The sequence below is a fragment of the Nicotiana attenuata genome, chromosome 1 (assembly GCF_001879085.1).
Source record: "Nicotiana attenuata strain UT chromosome 1, NIATTr2, whole genome shotgun sequence".
Lineage (NCBI taxonomy): Eukaryota > Viridiplantae > Streptophyta > Magnoliopsida > Solanales > Solanaceae > Nicotiana > Nicotiana attenuata.
This window is the reverse complement of record NC_031989.1, coordinates 106,504,107-106,517,944: the sequence shown is the minus strand read 5'-3', so window position 1 is coordinate 106,517,944 and position 13,838 is coordinate 106,504,107.

Here is a 13,838-nt window from a genome sequence, read left to right as displayed (position 1 = left end):
TGGGACCAAGCAAAACAGTCTGCGTTAGCTTTTAAAAATTCAATTAACTTACGCTTCACCTCCGGGCTAAGATTAGCTCCTATATACACTTTTCTTTCTGGCTAGTGTATAAACAAAACCACAGCCTCCAGCTCTTCTATCGTCTTTTTGATGTTTTCATTTTCCTCTAGTTCTCGAATGGAATTGGGCCTTGAATCTACATCTGTTTGTCCTCATTCAGTTGAGGTTGATGCTATGTTATTCTCAACTGAATTCTGTAATTGCTATTTTTCTTCACCCTTTGTGCTTGAGTCTGTCACGGAGTTGATGTTCCTAAATGTCTGTTGATCTCCCCTGATTTGACAGATTCCCCATGGCGTTGGAAATTTAATGACTTGATGCAAAGTTGAAGGAACAACGTCTATCTCGTGGATCCATGGTCTCCCAAGAATCATATTGTAAGCCATCTCCATGTCTACTACCTGGAACTTTGTGTCTTTGATGACTCCTTCAGCAAATGTGGTGAGCATTACCTCTCCTTTTGTAACGACGCTGGAATTATCAAACCTAGATAGAGTATGTGCCTTTGGTATTACTTTTTCTTCAGCTTGCATCTCACGCAATACTAGTATCAAAATAATGTTCACAGAACTACCTGGATCAATCAAAACTCGTTTCACGTTAGTGTCATGTACAAGTAAAGATATTACCAGTGCGTCGTTATGTGGAGTTAATAGACCCTCGGCATCTGCATCATCGAACATAATATTTTCTCCCTCCAAGACAGGTCGAGGCCGCTTCCCGTGGGTAATTGTACTTTTGAAAACTTTTTATATGATACATCATTGATCTCTTCACCCCCACTTATAACGTTGACAGTTCTCTTGGGTGAAGGTGGTTTTGGAGGCTCTTGCCTATTTTTCATGTATGCTTGTTTACCTTTTTCACTGAATAACTCAGTGTGATACCCTTGTTTTAACAAATGATCAACTTCACCCTGCAGAAATCTGCAATCTGCTATTTTATGCCCGTGATCGTTGTGAAATTCACACCAATGATCAGGATTTCGTCTGTTTGGATTCGATCTCATCTCCTTTGGCCATCGTACCTTATCTCCCATGCTTCTTAAAACAACTACGAGTTCAGAGGTGCTTACGTTGAAGTTGTAACCACCGAGCCTTGCCTTTAGACTTCCATCATCATCTCGTGACCCGTGTGTGTTCCGATCATTCCCGAACCTTGATGAGGAGCCTGATTCCCTGTTTCTAAGTTTGTGATCGTACCTTTGATTATCTTGCCTTGACCGTGAGTCCTTCCCCGCAGGTCCCATGTAAGGCTCGTACCTGTTTTTAACAGATCTTTTTTTATTTTCTACACGCCTTGAGCTTACTTTTTCTTCTGTTTTATGTCGTAAAATAATATCTTCTTCAATCCTCATCTTTGTACTGTATATGTTGTAGACATCATTCCATGTTGTTGCTGGGAATTCTCGAAGGCTTTCCTTGAGTCGTCTCGTAGCTTTTGAACTCTTCTCATTCAAATTGCTGGTGAAGGCTATAGCCGCCCAATTGTCAGGTACTCGTGGCAACGTCATTCTTTCCCGTTGAAATCTATCCACGAATTCTCTAAGCAACTCCGAATCTCCTTGCTTGATTTTGAAGATGTCTTCCATTCTCTTTTCAACTTTTTGAGCTCCCGAGTGTGCTTTGGTAAATAAATCTGCAAGCTCAGCAAAAGAATTTATAGAATTTTCAGGTAAAAGAGAATACCATGTTAGTGCTCCTTTAGTGAGTGTTTCACCGAATTTTTTGACCAAGACTGATTCAATCTCCTGCTTAGTCAAATCATTGCCCTTGACACCTGTTGTAAATGCAGTAACGTGATCTCGTGGGTCCGTTGTCCCATCATACTTTGGAATATCACGCATCTTGAACTTCTTTGGAATTGGGAGAGGGACGGCACTTGGCTTCCAGGGTTGTTGAGAATATTTATCTATATAAACCCCCTTGATCACGGGTGGTACTCCGGGTATTTGTTCTATGCGGTCATTTTGCTCCTTAAGCTGTTTCTGCAATGTTAGTACTAGATTTTGTAAATCAGAATTAACTGGATTACCTGGGTCTCCCTCCTGTATTTCACTGGGGGTTCCACCGCTGCCTGAATTAACCAGTCCAGAACGAGGATTCTCCAAAGTATTGTTATTTGGAGTAGGTGTGGGTGGAGCAGCAGGTAATTGACTAATAAAAGCTTGTAAAGCTTTGTTGACCTGAGTAGCGATAAGTTTTTGTAAAGCATCATCCATAGCTTCAACATTCTCAAATTGAACTTGTTCTTCTGTGTAAGATCCTTCAGGAGTTCCTTCACGAGATTGTCGTGGTGAACCTTGTGGAGAAGGAACTAATGCATTATTGTCTCGCAGATCTCCCTAAAGTTGTTGGTTCGATTGATTTTCTTGGTTTCCTTGGATGTTGTCATTGTAGTTCGACATGGTTGATACAACAAAGAAAATCAAGTTGAGATATAATCGATTATCAGATTCCCGGTAACGGAACCAATTTGTTTAACCAAAAAATAGATTTTTAGTCAAAGCTAGAATTTAGAAGAATACGGGTTACTGATAATCAGAAAGGTATGTAGAGAAAGAAATTTGTGAATAATATGATCAGAAAACAAGTAAATCAAAGTATATTCCAATAGTGTTTTCTTGTGTCTACAATTGTTTGTTCCTTCCCCTTTTATAGCTATTTTGGGGACACGAGCCTTACCTTTGTAATAATAAGGCTATTATGAGCAATTAATGACTTTAAATGTTACGTTATGCAATCATATACATTAAGTACATATTCTCTAATGTTTTCAGTATTTAATACTCATTAAATGCTGTATCTGGGCTCTTTTTTGCTGTCAGATTCATTCCTTTGATTTTTCACGATCTTTGACCTTTAAATGTCTTGAATAGGTACGAGCGTTGAATTACTTGTATGACTGCTCGCACCTCCTCCATTTAACTTGTTCGTATCTGTTGTTGCTCGTATCTGTTAACCAACCTTAATTCTTTGACTGTTTGACCAGTCTACGTGTCATGACACATCACCATATACATATAAATACAATTTTTCCCAATACATACACCTCATAGTTTCTAATCCGTTATCCATTGACAATGGCATATGAAAATCTGGGAATAATTCCTGTTTTATGGCTTTAAAATACCAAAAAGCAAGGAACGGTCACGTCGAAGCAATGATGTCATGACCTGGATTTTTCACCGTCGGGACCGTGGCGCCTAACCCTTCAGTTTCTAGGCAAGCCAACTATTGGAAATTGAATACGCTAACTCATAAACGATTCAATAAATAACATCAATTATATCATAACAGATTAAAGAAGTGCGGAAGTTCATAATAACCCAAATAATTACACACAACTACCCAGAATCTGGTGTCACAATTCACGAACTTCTAAGAGTTACGACAAATACTGGCTGAAGGAAAATACAACTGTTTTCGAATAAAAGAAACAGTAAACTGAAATAACTGGAAGGGGACTCCAGGGTCTGCGAACGCCGGCAGATCTACCTTGGGTCTCCTATGGGATTGAAGTCAGCAACTCAACCCGGGTCAACACGATCTAGTACCGAAATCTGCACAAAAAGTGCAGAGTGCAGTATCAGTACAACTGATCCTATGTACTGGTGAGTATCAAGCCTAACCTCAGCGAAGTAGTGACGAGGCTAGGACAAGACACATACATAAACCTGTGCAGTTAAACAGTATACGAGCAATAACAACTAATAGATACTAAACAAATAATAAGGGGAAGGGGGAAAACATGTTGAGGGGAGTACAAGATCATGAAAATGGTAACAGTTAAGGAACACAGCAAATAACACGCTTTGCACCAATGGAAATAGTGAACATAGCAAAAACAAGTGCACGGCATCACCCTTCGTGCTTTTACTCTCATCCTCACCATAATAACTGAAAGAAACGATGATAATGAATATAAAATGGCACGGCATCACCCTTCGTGCTTTACACTCTTCCTGACATGGTAATGAATATGAAATGGCACCGCATCACCCTTCGTGCTTTACACTCTTCCTCACATAATTATGAATATAAAGATGGCACAGCATCACCCTTCATGCTTTACACTCTGCCTCACCAAAACAAGAACAATAACAACAGGGAGATAGAATTATCAATAACAAGTCTCACTTCAACATTTAGTTCCACAATGTCAACCTCAACTTTGAGTCAATACTCGATCAATATCAAATTCCGTAAAACATGATAAGAGTTGCTCAACATAAAGAATAACTAGTCTGAGCATGAACAATATGATTAAAGGATACCACGATTACAAGAATAAGATTCACTCGCATGATATGACTCGACAAGAACGCATAGGTACTCGTCACACCTATATGTTGTACTCAACACCCAAACACGTAGCAAATAGGCAACAATACATAATCCCTCAATCCAAGGTTAGAACGTATAGGACACTAGGGATTTCTTTTCATTTGACTGTTTCTGTTCGTTCCTTTTGATTAATCAAGCATGTTGAGATTTATTCATCTAAAGTTAATTTTGCAAGGGTTTATGCTTAATTAGGGTTCTGGTGAAACGATTATTCTGTCTTGTTTAACTGTTCCTCTCCCGTATTCTGTAATAAAATAAATGTTGGTTTGATTACTGTGTAGATTCTTTAGTCGTTTAAGTCTAGCTTTGTTTAAGTTAATTAGATAAAACACTTTTGCTTAGTGATTAAGTTAGTCTTAGTTTGAATTGCATCATTTTTTATTCTATAGCCCCTTTAATTGCATTCTGATCTTTTGATGGACGTTTGCTTTGTTTGCCTTAGTTTGTAAATTATTAGAACTTCTAGGGGGTTAATTGAACAACTAAAAACTTAGGAGTTAAGCTGGGAAATAAAACAAGGACTTTCAGATAATTTCTATATTTGGAAGGCTCTAGAATAGGGGCAGCTGGCCTCATTTGGTTTGCACAAAATGCATAAGCCAATGAGGGACAGCCAGCTGTACAAGTTGGTTAGGAAAGATGCCTTGTGAGGGATTAATTCCCATTCTGTTTTTAGCAGCACATGGCACCCCCAAAAGGCTATATATAGACCCTTCTTTCACTCAAAAAATCAGACATTGGCACTCTGAAAAATACCCTAAAAATTCTCTGCATTCCTTTCATTAATCTGCCTCGAATTGCTTCCTGCTTTTCTTCTTGGATTACTTAAAAGGTTTTTCATGGAATTTCTAGTTTTTCTGGGTCTAAAGAGAGTTTAAAAGAAGCTGAATCCTGCTGTTGATTTGTTGCTTGGCTCTTGTCTTCTTGCTATTGCTGAAATCCTCACTCTCTTTTGCTTTATTTTGACATACAGGTAATTCTTGGACTTTGAATGATATGTGAAGTGCAAGTTTGAAATATGTAGTCAAATGTAGAGATTTAACGATAAATATTATCTTGTTGAATACTATTTACGTGTTCTTTAAAGTTTATCCAGTTTCTGTATTAACTTTAACTTTACTTTATATGTTTCTTTGCTCATTCATGTTACTGATGTTGTATCTCATTTTCAAGTTTGGATTAGGATCTTAGTTCATTATGTTGGTTTGTGATTTGGCTAAAAATCCTTTTGTTGAGTATATAGAATGCTTAAACTTTCTGTAGTATGGGTCTAGGTCAGATGACGAACATCTTCTACTTCTTTTTGTTTAAATTTGTTTAGGTCAGTGTTGATTTTCAGTTCAGGGTTGGTTCATATCATAATTTTGCTGTTTTATTTGCTTTTAGAGTCTGGTTTTGAGCATCTGGGTTCTTTTAAGAGCCATGATTTGAGCAAGAAGTTGTTTGTTCAACAATTACCATTATGTCCAATTTAAACTGTTTAGAGTTTCAGTACTGTTAGAATAATTGTATATGTGAATTCAGCATAACTAATGATAGTTTTAAATCCCAGATGTATATGGATGGCAGTAATAGCAAAATAATTTGGTTAAGAGGCGTACACAGTCTGTCTCGAGTAATATTGGGCCTAGATCTGTGGCCCACTTGGAAATGGGCGATCATCTGCCTGGCCACACTTGTGGGCTCGTTTTTTAGCCTAGTTTTCCTTTTAAATAATTTCTTTGGGTTTAAGCCCAAACCAGAATTGGCTTAAATAATTAAAGACCCAGCGTGTCCCCCCCCCCCCCCCAAAACCTTTTTAAATTAATAGTTATGTATTAAGTTCAAACCACTTATAGGTAAGAACATCCTTAGGCCCAATTAAGTATATTTCTTTAAAAATGGATTGAGGTGTGCCATCCATAATCATATCACCCATGGCCCTCACAAATATTATAACTTAGATATTAAAAATGAATATTCGTAGTTTGCTTTAGGACGTTAATATATCGTCGTGATTGTGTACACGTTCGCGTGACATAATTGCGATTTTAAAAATAAAATCGGAGTATGCGTTCGCGGAACTTCGACTAAACTTTCTTAATAATAACAAAGCGTTATTAATTGTGGGCACGTTCGTGTGACATGATTTTTGACGCGCCAAACAAATGGGTACACGTACGCGTGACCTGTTTTAAGATAATTTTTTAATTAAAGAAGGCAAATGCACATAGGTTTTAAAATAAGTAACTAAACAATTTGATTAATCCAAGTATGATCAAAGCGACCATGCTAGAACCATAGAACCCGGGAATGCCTAACACGTTCTCTCGGGTTAACAGAATTCCTTACCCAGATTTCTGTGTTCACAGACCATAAATAGAGTCAACTTCCTCGATTCAGGATTTTAAACCGGTGACTTGGGACATCATAAGTATCCCAAGTGGTGACTCTGAATTTAATATAAATAATCCCATTTCGATTGTCACTTAAATTGGAAAAAACTCCCCTTATATCCCTTTCGGGGTAGAAAAAGGAGGTGTGACAGACCTAATGAACAATAATCATGAATTTGGCATGACCGTTCCTCCTTTTTTAGAGTTTTAGGGCAAAAAACTAGAATTCGGGCCGATTTTCAAATCGTGTGCTATAGTCCACGCCATCTGCATGAATCCAGGCTACGAGGATTTGAATCGCCTAAACTTTTACGGGGCCTTAAAAATGACGTAATGAATGATAGTCATGGTATCGACATGACCGTTTCTCTTTTTTTGGTATTTTAGGGGGAAAAAGAAATTCAGGCTGATTTTCAAATTTTCGTGTACTATAATCACGCCATATGCATAAATCGCCTAAAATTTGCTGAGGCCATAAAAAATGACCTAATGAACAATATTCATGGCTTCGGCATGACCGTTCCTCATTTTTTGATATTTTAGGGAAAAAATACTAGAATTTGGGCCGATTTCCAAATATTCGTGTGCTATAGTTCAGGCTCTCTGCATGAATCCGGGCTACCGGATCCGAATCGCCTAAAATTTTGCGAGGCCATAAAATGACCTAATGAACAATAGTCATGGCTTTGGCGTGGTCGTTCCTCGTTTTTTGGCATTGTAGGTCAAAAAATTTGAAATTCAAGCCGATTTTTAAATTTTTATGTGCTATAGTCCACGCCATCTGCATGAATCCGGTCTACCATATTCGAATCGAATGACTTAATGAACAATAGTCATGGCTTCGTCATGACCGTTCCTCTTTTTTGGTATTTTAGGGTAAAACAACTGGAATTCAGGCCAATTTTCAGATTTTTCGTGTGCTTATAGTCCATGCCATATGTATGAATTCGGGCTACCAGATCCGAATCGCCTAAAATTCTGCGGGACCATAAAAATTGACCTTATGAACAATAGTCATGGCTTCAGCATGACCGTTCCTTGCTTTTTGGCATTTTAAGGATAAAAAATTTGAATTCGGGCTGATTTCCAAATTTTCATGTGCTATAGTTCACGACATCTGCATGAAACCGGGCTACCGGATTAGAATCGCCTAAAATTTTGCGGGGCCATAAAAAATGACCTAATGAAAAATAGTCATGATATACGCATTTTCGTTCCTCATTGTTTGGTATTTTAGGGCCAAAAAATTAGAATTCGAGTCGATTTGCAAATTTTCGTGTGCTATACTCTACACTATCTGCACGAATTCGGGTTACATGGTCCGAATCGCCTAAAATTTTACGGGGGCATAAAGAATGATCTAATGAACAATAGTCATGGCTTCGCCATGATCGTTTCTCCTTTTTTGGCATTTTAGGATCAAAAAACTAGAATTTGGGCCGATATCTAAATTTCGTGTGCTATAGTCAAGGCCATCTGCATGAATCCGAGCTACCAGATCCGAATCACCTAAAATTTTGTGTGGCCATAAAAATGACCTAATGAACAATAATCATAATTTTGGAATGACCGTTCCTCATTTTTTGAAATTTTAAGGCAAAAAAAACTAGAATTCAGGCCGATTCTAAATTTTCGTGTTCTAGAATCCACTCCATCTGCATGAATCAAGACTGCCGGATCCGAATCGCCTATAATTTTACAGGACCAAAATAAATGACATAATGAATAATAATCATGGCTTTGGCATGACCGTTCCACGATTTTTGCCATTTTAGAAATTTGAGCCGATTTCTAAATTTTCGTGTGCTATAGCAAGAATCCGGGCTACCTAATACGAATCGGCTAAATTTTTGCAGGACCATAAAAATGACCTAATAAAAAAAATTCGTGGCTTCGGCTTGACCGTTCCTCGTTTTTTGGCACTAATTTTTTTTGGAATTTATTGCCAAAAAACTGGAATTCGGGCCGATTATAAAACTTCTGTCTGCTATTAGTCCACGCCGTTCGCATGAATTCACGCTACTGGAATTATTCAGTTAAAGCCAGAATTTCCCACATTTAGCCCATGTACACACTCGCCACCTCGCGCACACAGCTTTCAACACATCACAATTATCATGACAACACCAATCCTAAGGGGAATTCCCCTCACACAAGGTTAGACAAGTCACTTACCTCAAATCGCGCTATCTCAATCCAAAAGTAGGCCTTTTCCTCGATTATCCAATTTCGAATGGCTCGAATCTACCCAAAACAATTTCATACAACAAATATAACTATAGGAAACTAATTCGAACGATAAAATTTACGATATTTACAAAGAAATTAAATAGTCAACTCCGGAAGTCAATGCGAGGCCCACGTCTCGAATTTACAAAAGCTACAAAATCTGTACCCCCATTCAACGGCGAGTCTAACCATACCAAAATTACTAAATTCCAATAACAACTCGGCCTTCAGATCCTCAATCTTAACCTTAGGGGTTTTTACAAATTTTTCAACTTAAAACATCAATTAAATGCTAAAAACAACCATAAATTCGGTAATTTAACCAAAATTGAGTTAGAAATTCTTACCCCAAATGTTTTCCTTGAAAATCTCCTAAAAATCGCTTCATCCGAGCTCTAAAAAGCGCCAAAATGAATGAAAATGGCCAACTCCCGAATATAAGCTTCTGTCCAGGGGTTTCGCATTTGCGGACAATTTTATTGCTTCTGCAACATCACTTTTGCAACCACATTTTTGCTTCTGCGAAATAGCACTGGAAGGCTGCCTTTGCACCTGCGTAAAATGGTTGGCTTCTGCACAAACGCTGATGCGATCCCGTCTCCCGCTTCTGCGCTGCCATCGCTTCTGCGTTCATTCCATCACAGAAGCGCATTCGCTACTGCAAAGATTGTTTCGCTTCTGCGACTCCAACTGGGCAGCCCTTTGTCCACTTCTGCGAGCCACAGCTCGCTTGTGCGAGTCTGCACCTGCGGTCAGTCCCTCGGCAGATGCGATGACACCAGAAGCTGGAAATTTCAAAATTTGCCTAAGTCCAAAAATTGATCCGATTTCGAACTTGGGGTACTCGGGACCCCCTCTGAATATACCAACTAGTTCCAAAACACATAACCGACTTACTCGAGGCCAAAATTCATATTAAATAACATCGATTCTACGAATCGCAACCCAAATTCAAGCCTATGAACTATGAACTTCAAAATTCCAAAATCGATGCCGATTTATATCAAAACAACTCCAATTGACTTCAAATTTTGCATGCAAGTAATAAACAACATTACAGACCTATTCCAATTTCCAGAATCGGGTTTCGAACCCGATATCAATAAAGTCAACTCCCGGACAAACTTTCCAAAAATAGTCCATTTTCCAGATTTTGCAAATATACGCTGAAACGACCTACGGATCAACATCCGATCATCCTCCTAAGTCTAATATCGTCATACAGAGCTATTGGAATCATCAAAACTCCATTCCGGGATCTTGTACACAAAAGTCAAACTACAGTCAACCCTTACATCTTAAATTTTTAACTTAGGGACTATGTGTCCCATTTAACTCCGAAACCAAAATCAAACACCCCGACAAGTTACAAAATCAAGATATAGCATAGAGGAAGCATAATTTACTGGATCGAGGTTAAAATACTCAAAACGACCGGCCGGGTCATTACATTCTCCCCCTCTTAAACAAACGTTCGTCCTCGAACGAGTATAGAGACATACCAGAAGTGGTGAAAGGATGTGGATAACATCTGCATATCATGCTTAGTCTCCCAAGTCGCCTCCTCGGCTGGTTGACCCCTCCACTGGACCTTCATTGAAGCAACGTTCTTCGACCTCAGCTTTTGAACCTGTTTGTCTAGAATAGCCACCGGCTCCTCAACATAAGATAAATCCTTGTTTAACTGGACTGAGCTGAAATCCAACACATGAGACGGATCATCGTGATCTTCCGGAGCATAGAAACATGATACTGGATGAACTGCAGTTAGACTAGGTGGTAGTGCAAGTTTGTAGGCCACCACTCTAATCCCCTCAAGAATCTCAAAAGGTCCGATATACCTGGGACTCAACTTGCCCTTCTTCTCGAACCTCATAACACCCTTCATGGGCGAAACCTGGAGCAAGACCCGCTCCCTAACCATGAATGTAACATCGCGAACCTTCCGATCCGCATAATTCTTCTGTCTAGATTGGGCTGTACAAAGTCGATCCTGAATCAATTTAACCTTTTCCAAAGCATCCTGAACCAAGTCTGTACCCAATAGCCTAGCCTCGCCCGGCTCAAACCAACCCACTGGAGACCGACACCACCTCCCATATAAGGCCTCATACGGAGCCATCTGAATGCTCGACTGGTAGCTGTTGTTATAAGCAAACTCTGCAAGTTGAAAGAACTGATCCAAGAACCTCCAAACTCCATCACACATGCACAGAGCATGTCCTCCAATATCTGAATAGTGCGCTCATACTGTCCGTCCATCTGAGGGTGAAATGTTGTACTCAGCTCAACCCGTGTGCCTAACTCATGATGTACGGCCCTCCAGAATCGTGATGTAAACTGCATACCCCGGTCAGAGATGATAGATACCAGAACGCCATGCAGTCCCACAATCTCGCAAATATAAACCTTAGCCAGCTGCTCTGAGGAATAAGTAGTCACCACTAGAATGAATTGAGCCGACTTGGTCAACCTATCCACAATTTCCCAAACTGCATCGAACTTCTTCTGTGTCCGTGAAAGCCCAACAATAATATCCATAGTAACCCACTCCCATTTCCACTTGAGAATCTCTAGCTTCTGAAGCAATCCACCTGGCCGTTGGTGCTCATACTTCACCTGTTGACAATTTAGGCACCAAGATACATACTCCACTATGTTCTTCTTGATTTTCCTCCACCTATAATGCTGTTTCAAGTCCTGATACATCTTGGCGGCACCCGAATGAATGGAGTACCGTGAACTGTGAGCCTCCTGGAGAATCAGCTTACGCAAATCATCTACATTGGGCACACATAACTTGCCCTGCATCCGCAAAACACTGTCATCCCCAATAGTAACTCCCTTGGCATCTCCGTGTTGAACTGTGTCCTTGAGGACAAGAAAATAGGTCGTCATACTGACGCTCTCTGATATGATCATATAAGGAGGACTGAGAAACTACACAGGCAAGAACTCGACTGGGCTCCGAGACATCCAATCTAACAAACTGGTGGGCTAGGGCCTGAACCTCCAATGCTACTGGCATCTCTGCTACCGATAGATATGCTAAACTACCCAAACTCTCCATCTTTCGACTCAAGGCATCGACCACCACATTGGCCTTCCCGGGATGTTGCAGGATGGTGATATCATAGTCCTTAAGTAACTCTAACCACCTCCACTGTCGCAGATTAAGATCTTTCTATTTGAATAGATGCTGCAGACTCCGATGGTCGGTATAGACCTCACAATGGACACCGTACAAGTAGTGCCTCCAAATCCTCAAGGCATGAACAATCGCTACTAACTCAAGGTCGTGAACTAGATAATTCTTCTCATGTACCTTTAACTTTCTAGAGCATAGGCAATAACCCTACCGTCTTGCATCAACACCGCGCAGAGACCAATACGCGACGCATCATAATACACAGTATAAGATGTCAGATCTGTAGGCAACACCAACACTGGAGATGTGGTCAAAGCTGTCTTGAGCATTGAAAGCTCTCCTCACACTCCTCAGTCCACCTGAACAGAGCACCCTTCTAGTTCAATTTGGTCATAGGTGCAGCAATAGATGAAAAACCCTCAACGAATCGGCGATAATATCCTCCTAGACCAAAAAAAACTCCGAATCTCAGTAGTTAATGACGGTCTGGGTCAACTTTGTACTGCTTCAATTTTTTTCGGATCTACCAGAATTCCCTCACTCGACACCACATGACCCAAAAATCCCACCGAATCAAGCCAGAATTCACATTTTGAAAATTTTGCATATAATTTCTTTTCTCTCAAGGTCTAAAGTACGATCCTCAATTTCTGTTCATGATCCTTTCGGCTCTGGGAGTACACCAAGATGTCGTCAATAAACACAATAATGAACGAATCGAGATAAGGCTGGAATACACTATTCATCAAGTGCATGAATGCTGCTGGGGCGTTAGTCGGCCTAAATGACATCACAAGGAACTCGTAATGACCATATCGAGTCTTGAAGGTAGTCTTCGGAATATCTAGATCCCGAATTTTCAACTGATGATAGCCTGAACGCAAGTTGATCTTCGAGAACACTCTGGCACCCTGTAGTTGATCAAATAGGTCATCAATGCGCGACAATGGATACTTGTTCTTCACTGTAACCTTGTTCAACTAGCCATAATCAATACACATGCGCATAGACCATCCTTCTTCTTTACAGACAAGATTGGAGCACCCCAAGGCGATATACTAGGCCGAATGAAACCTTTATCAAACAATTCTTGTAACTGTTCTTTTAACTCTTTCAACTCTGCAGGGGACATACGATATGGTGGAATAGAAATGGGATGAGTGCCCTGATAAGTGGGGATTTTGACTACTTATTAGCGCCTTCTTACTTTCATTTTAGTCCAAAAGTGTTTAATTGCATTCCCGAAAACTGATGAAATATGCTTAATTGCAGGAGTATTGGAAAATGAGCCACAAAGATGAAATCCAACTCAAGAAGGAGTGACCTGAACTCAAGGACAAAAACCTGGGCTCAAGTGCGAGAATTCCATCTGCGGGCGTAGATTGTGACGGAAAATCCATCAGAGACCAAGTGCAAATTGCGGACCGCACAACTATTGTGTGGTCGCAGAAGCTATGCTAGAGATAAAGTTCAGAGAAGTATCACTTCAAGTTCAAAGGAAGATGCGGACCGCACAATTATTGTGGGGCCGCAGAAGTGAGCTACGCGGCCGCACTCAGAAATGTGCGGTCCGCAGAAGAGCCATGTGCGGCCGCACCAAGATTAGTGCGGATCGCAGAACATGAGACATGCGGCCACATTCCAGAATTGTGCGGTCGTAGATTCCACTCCTATCAAGTC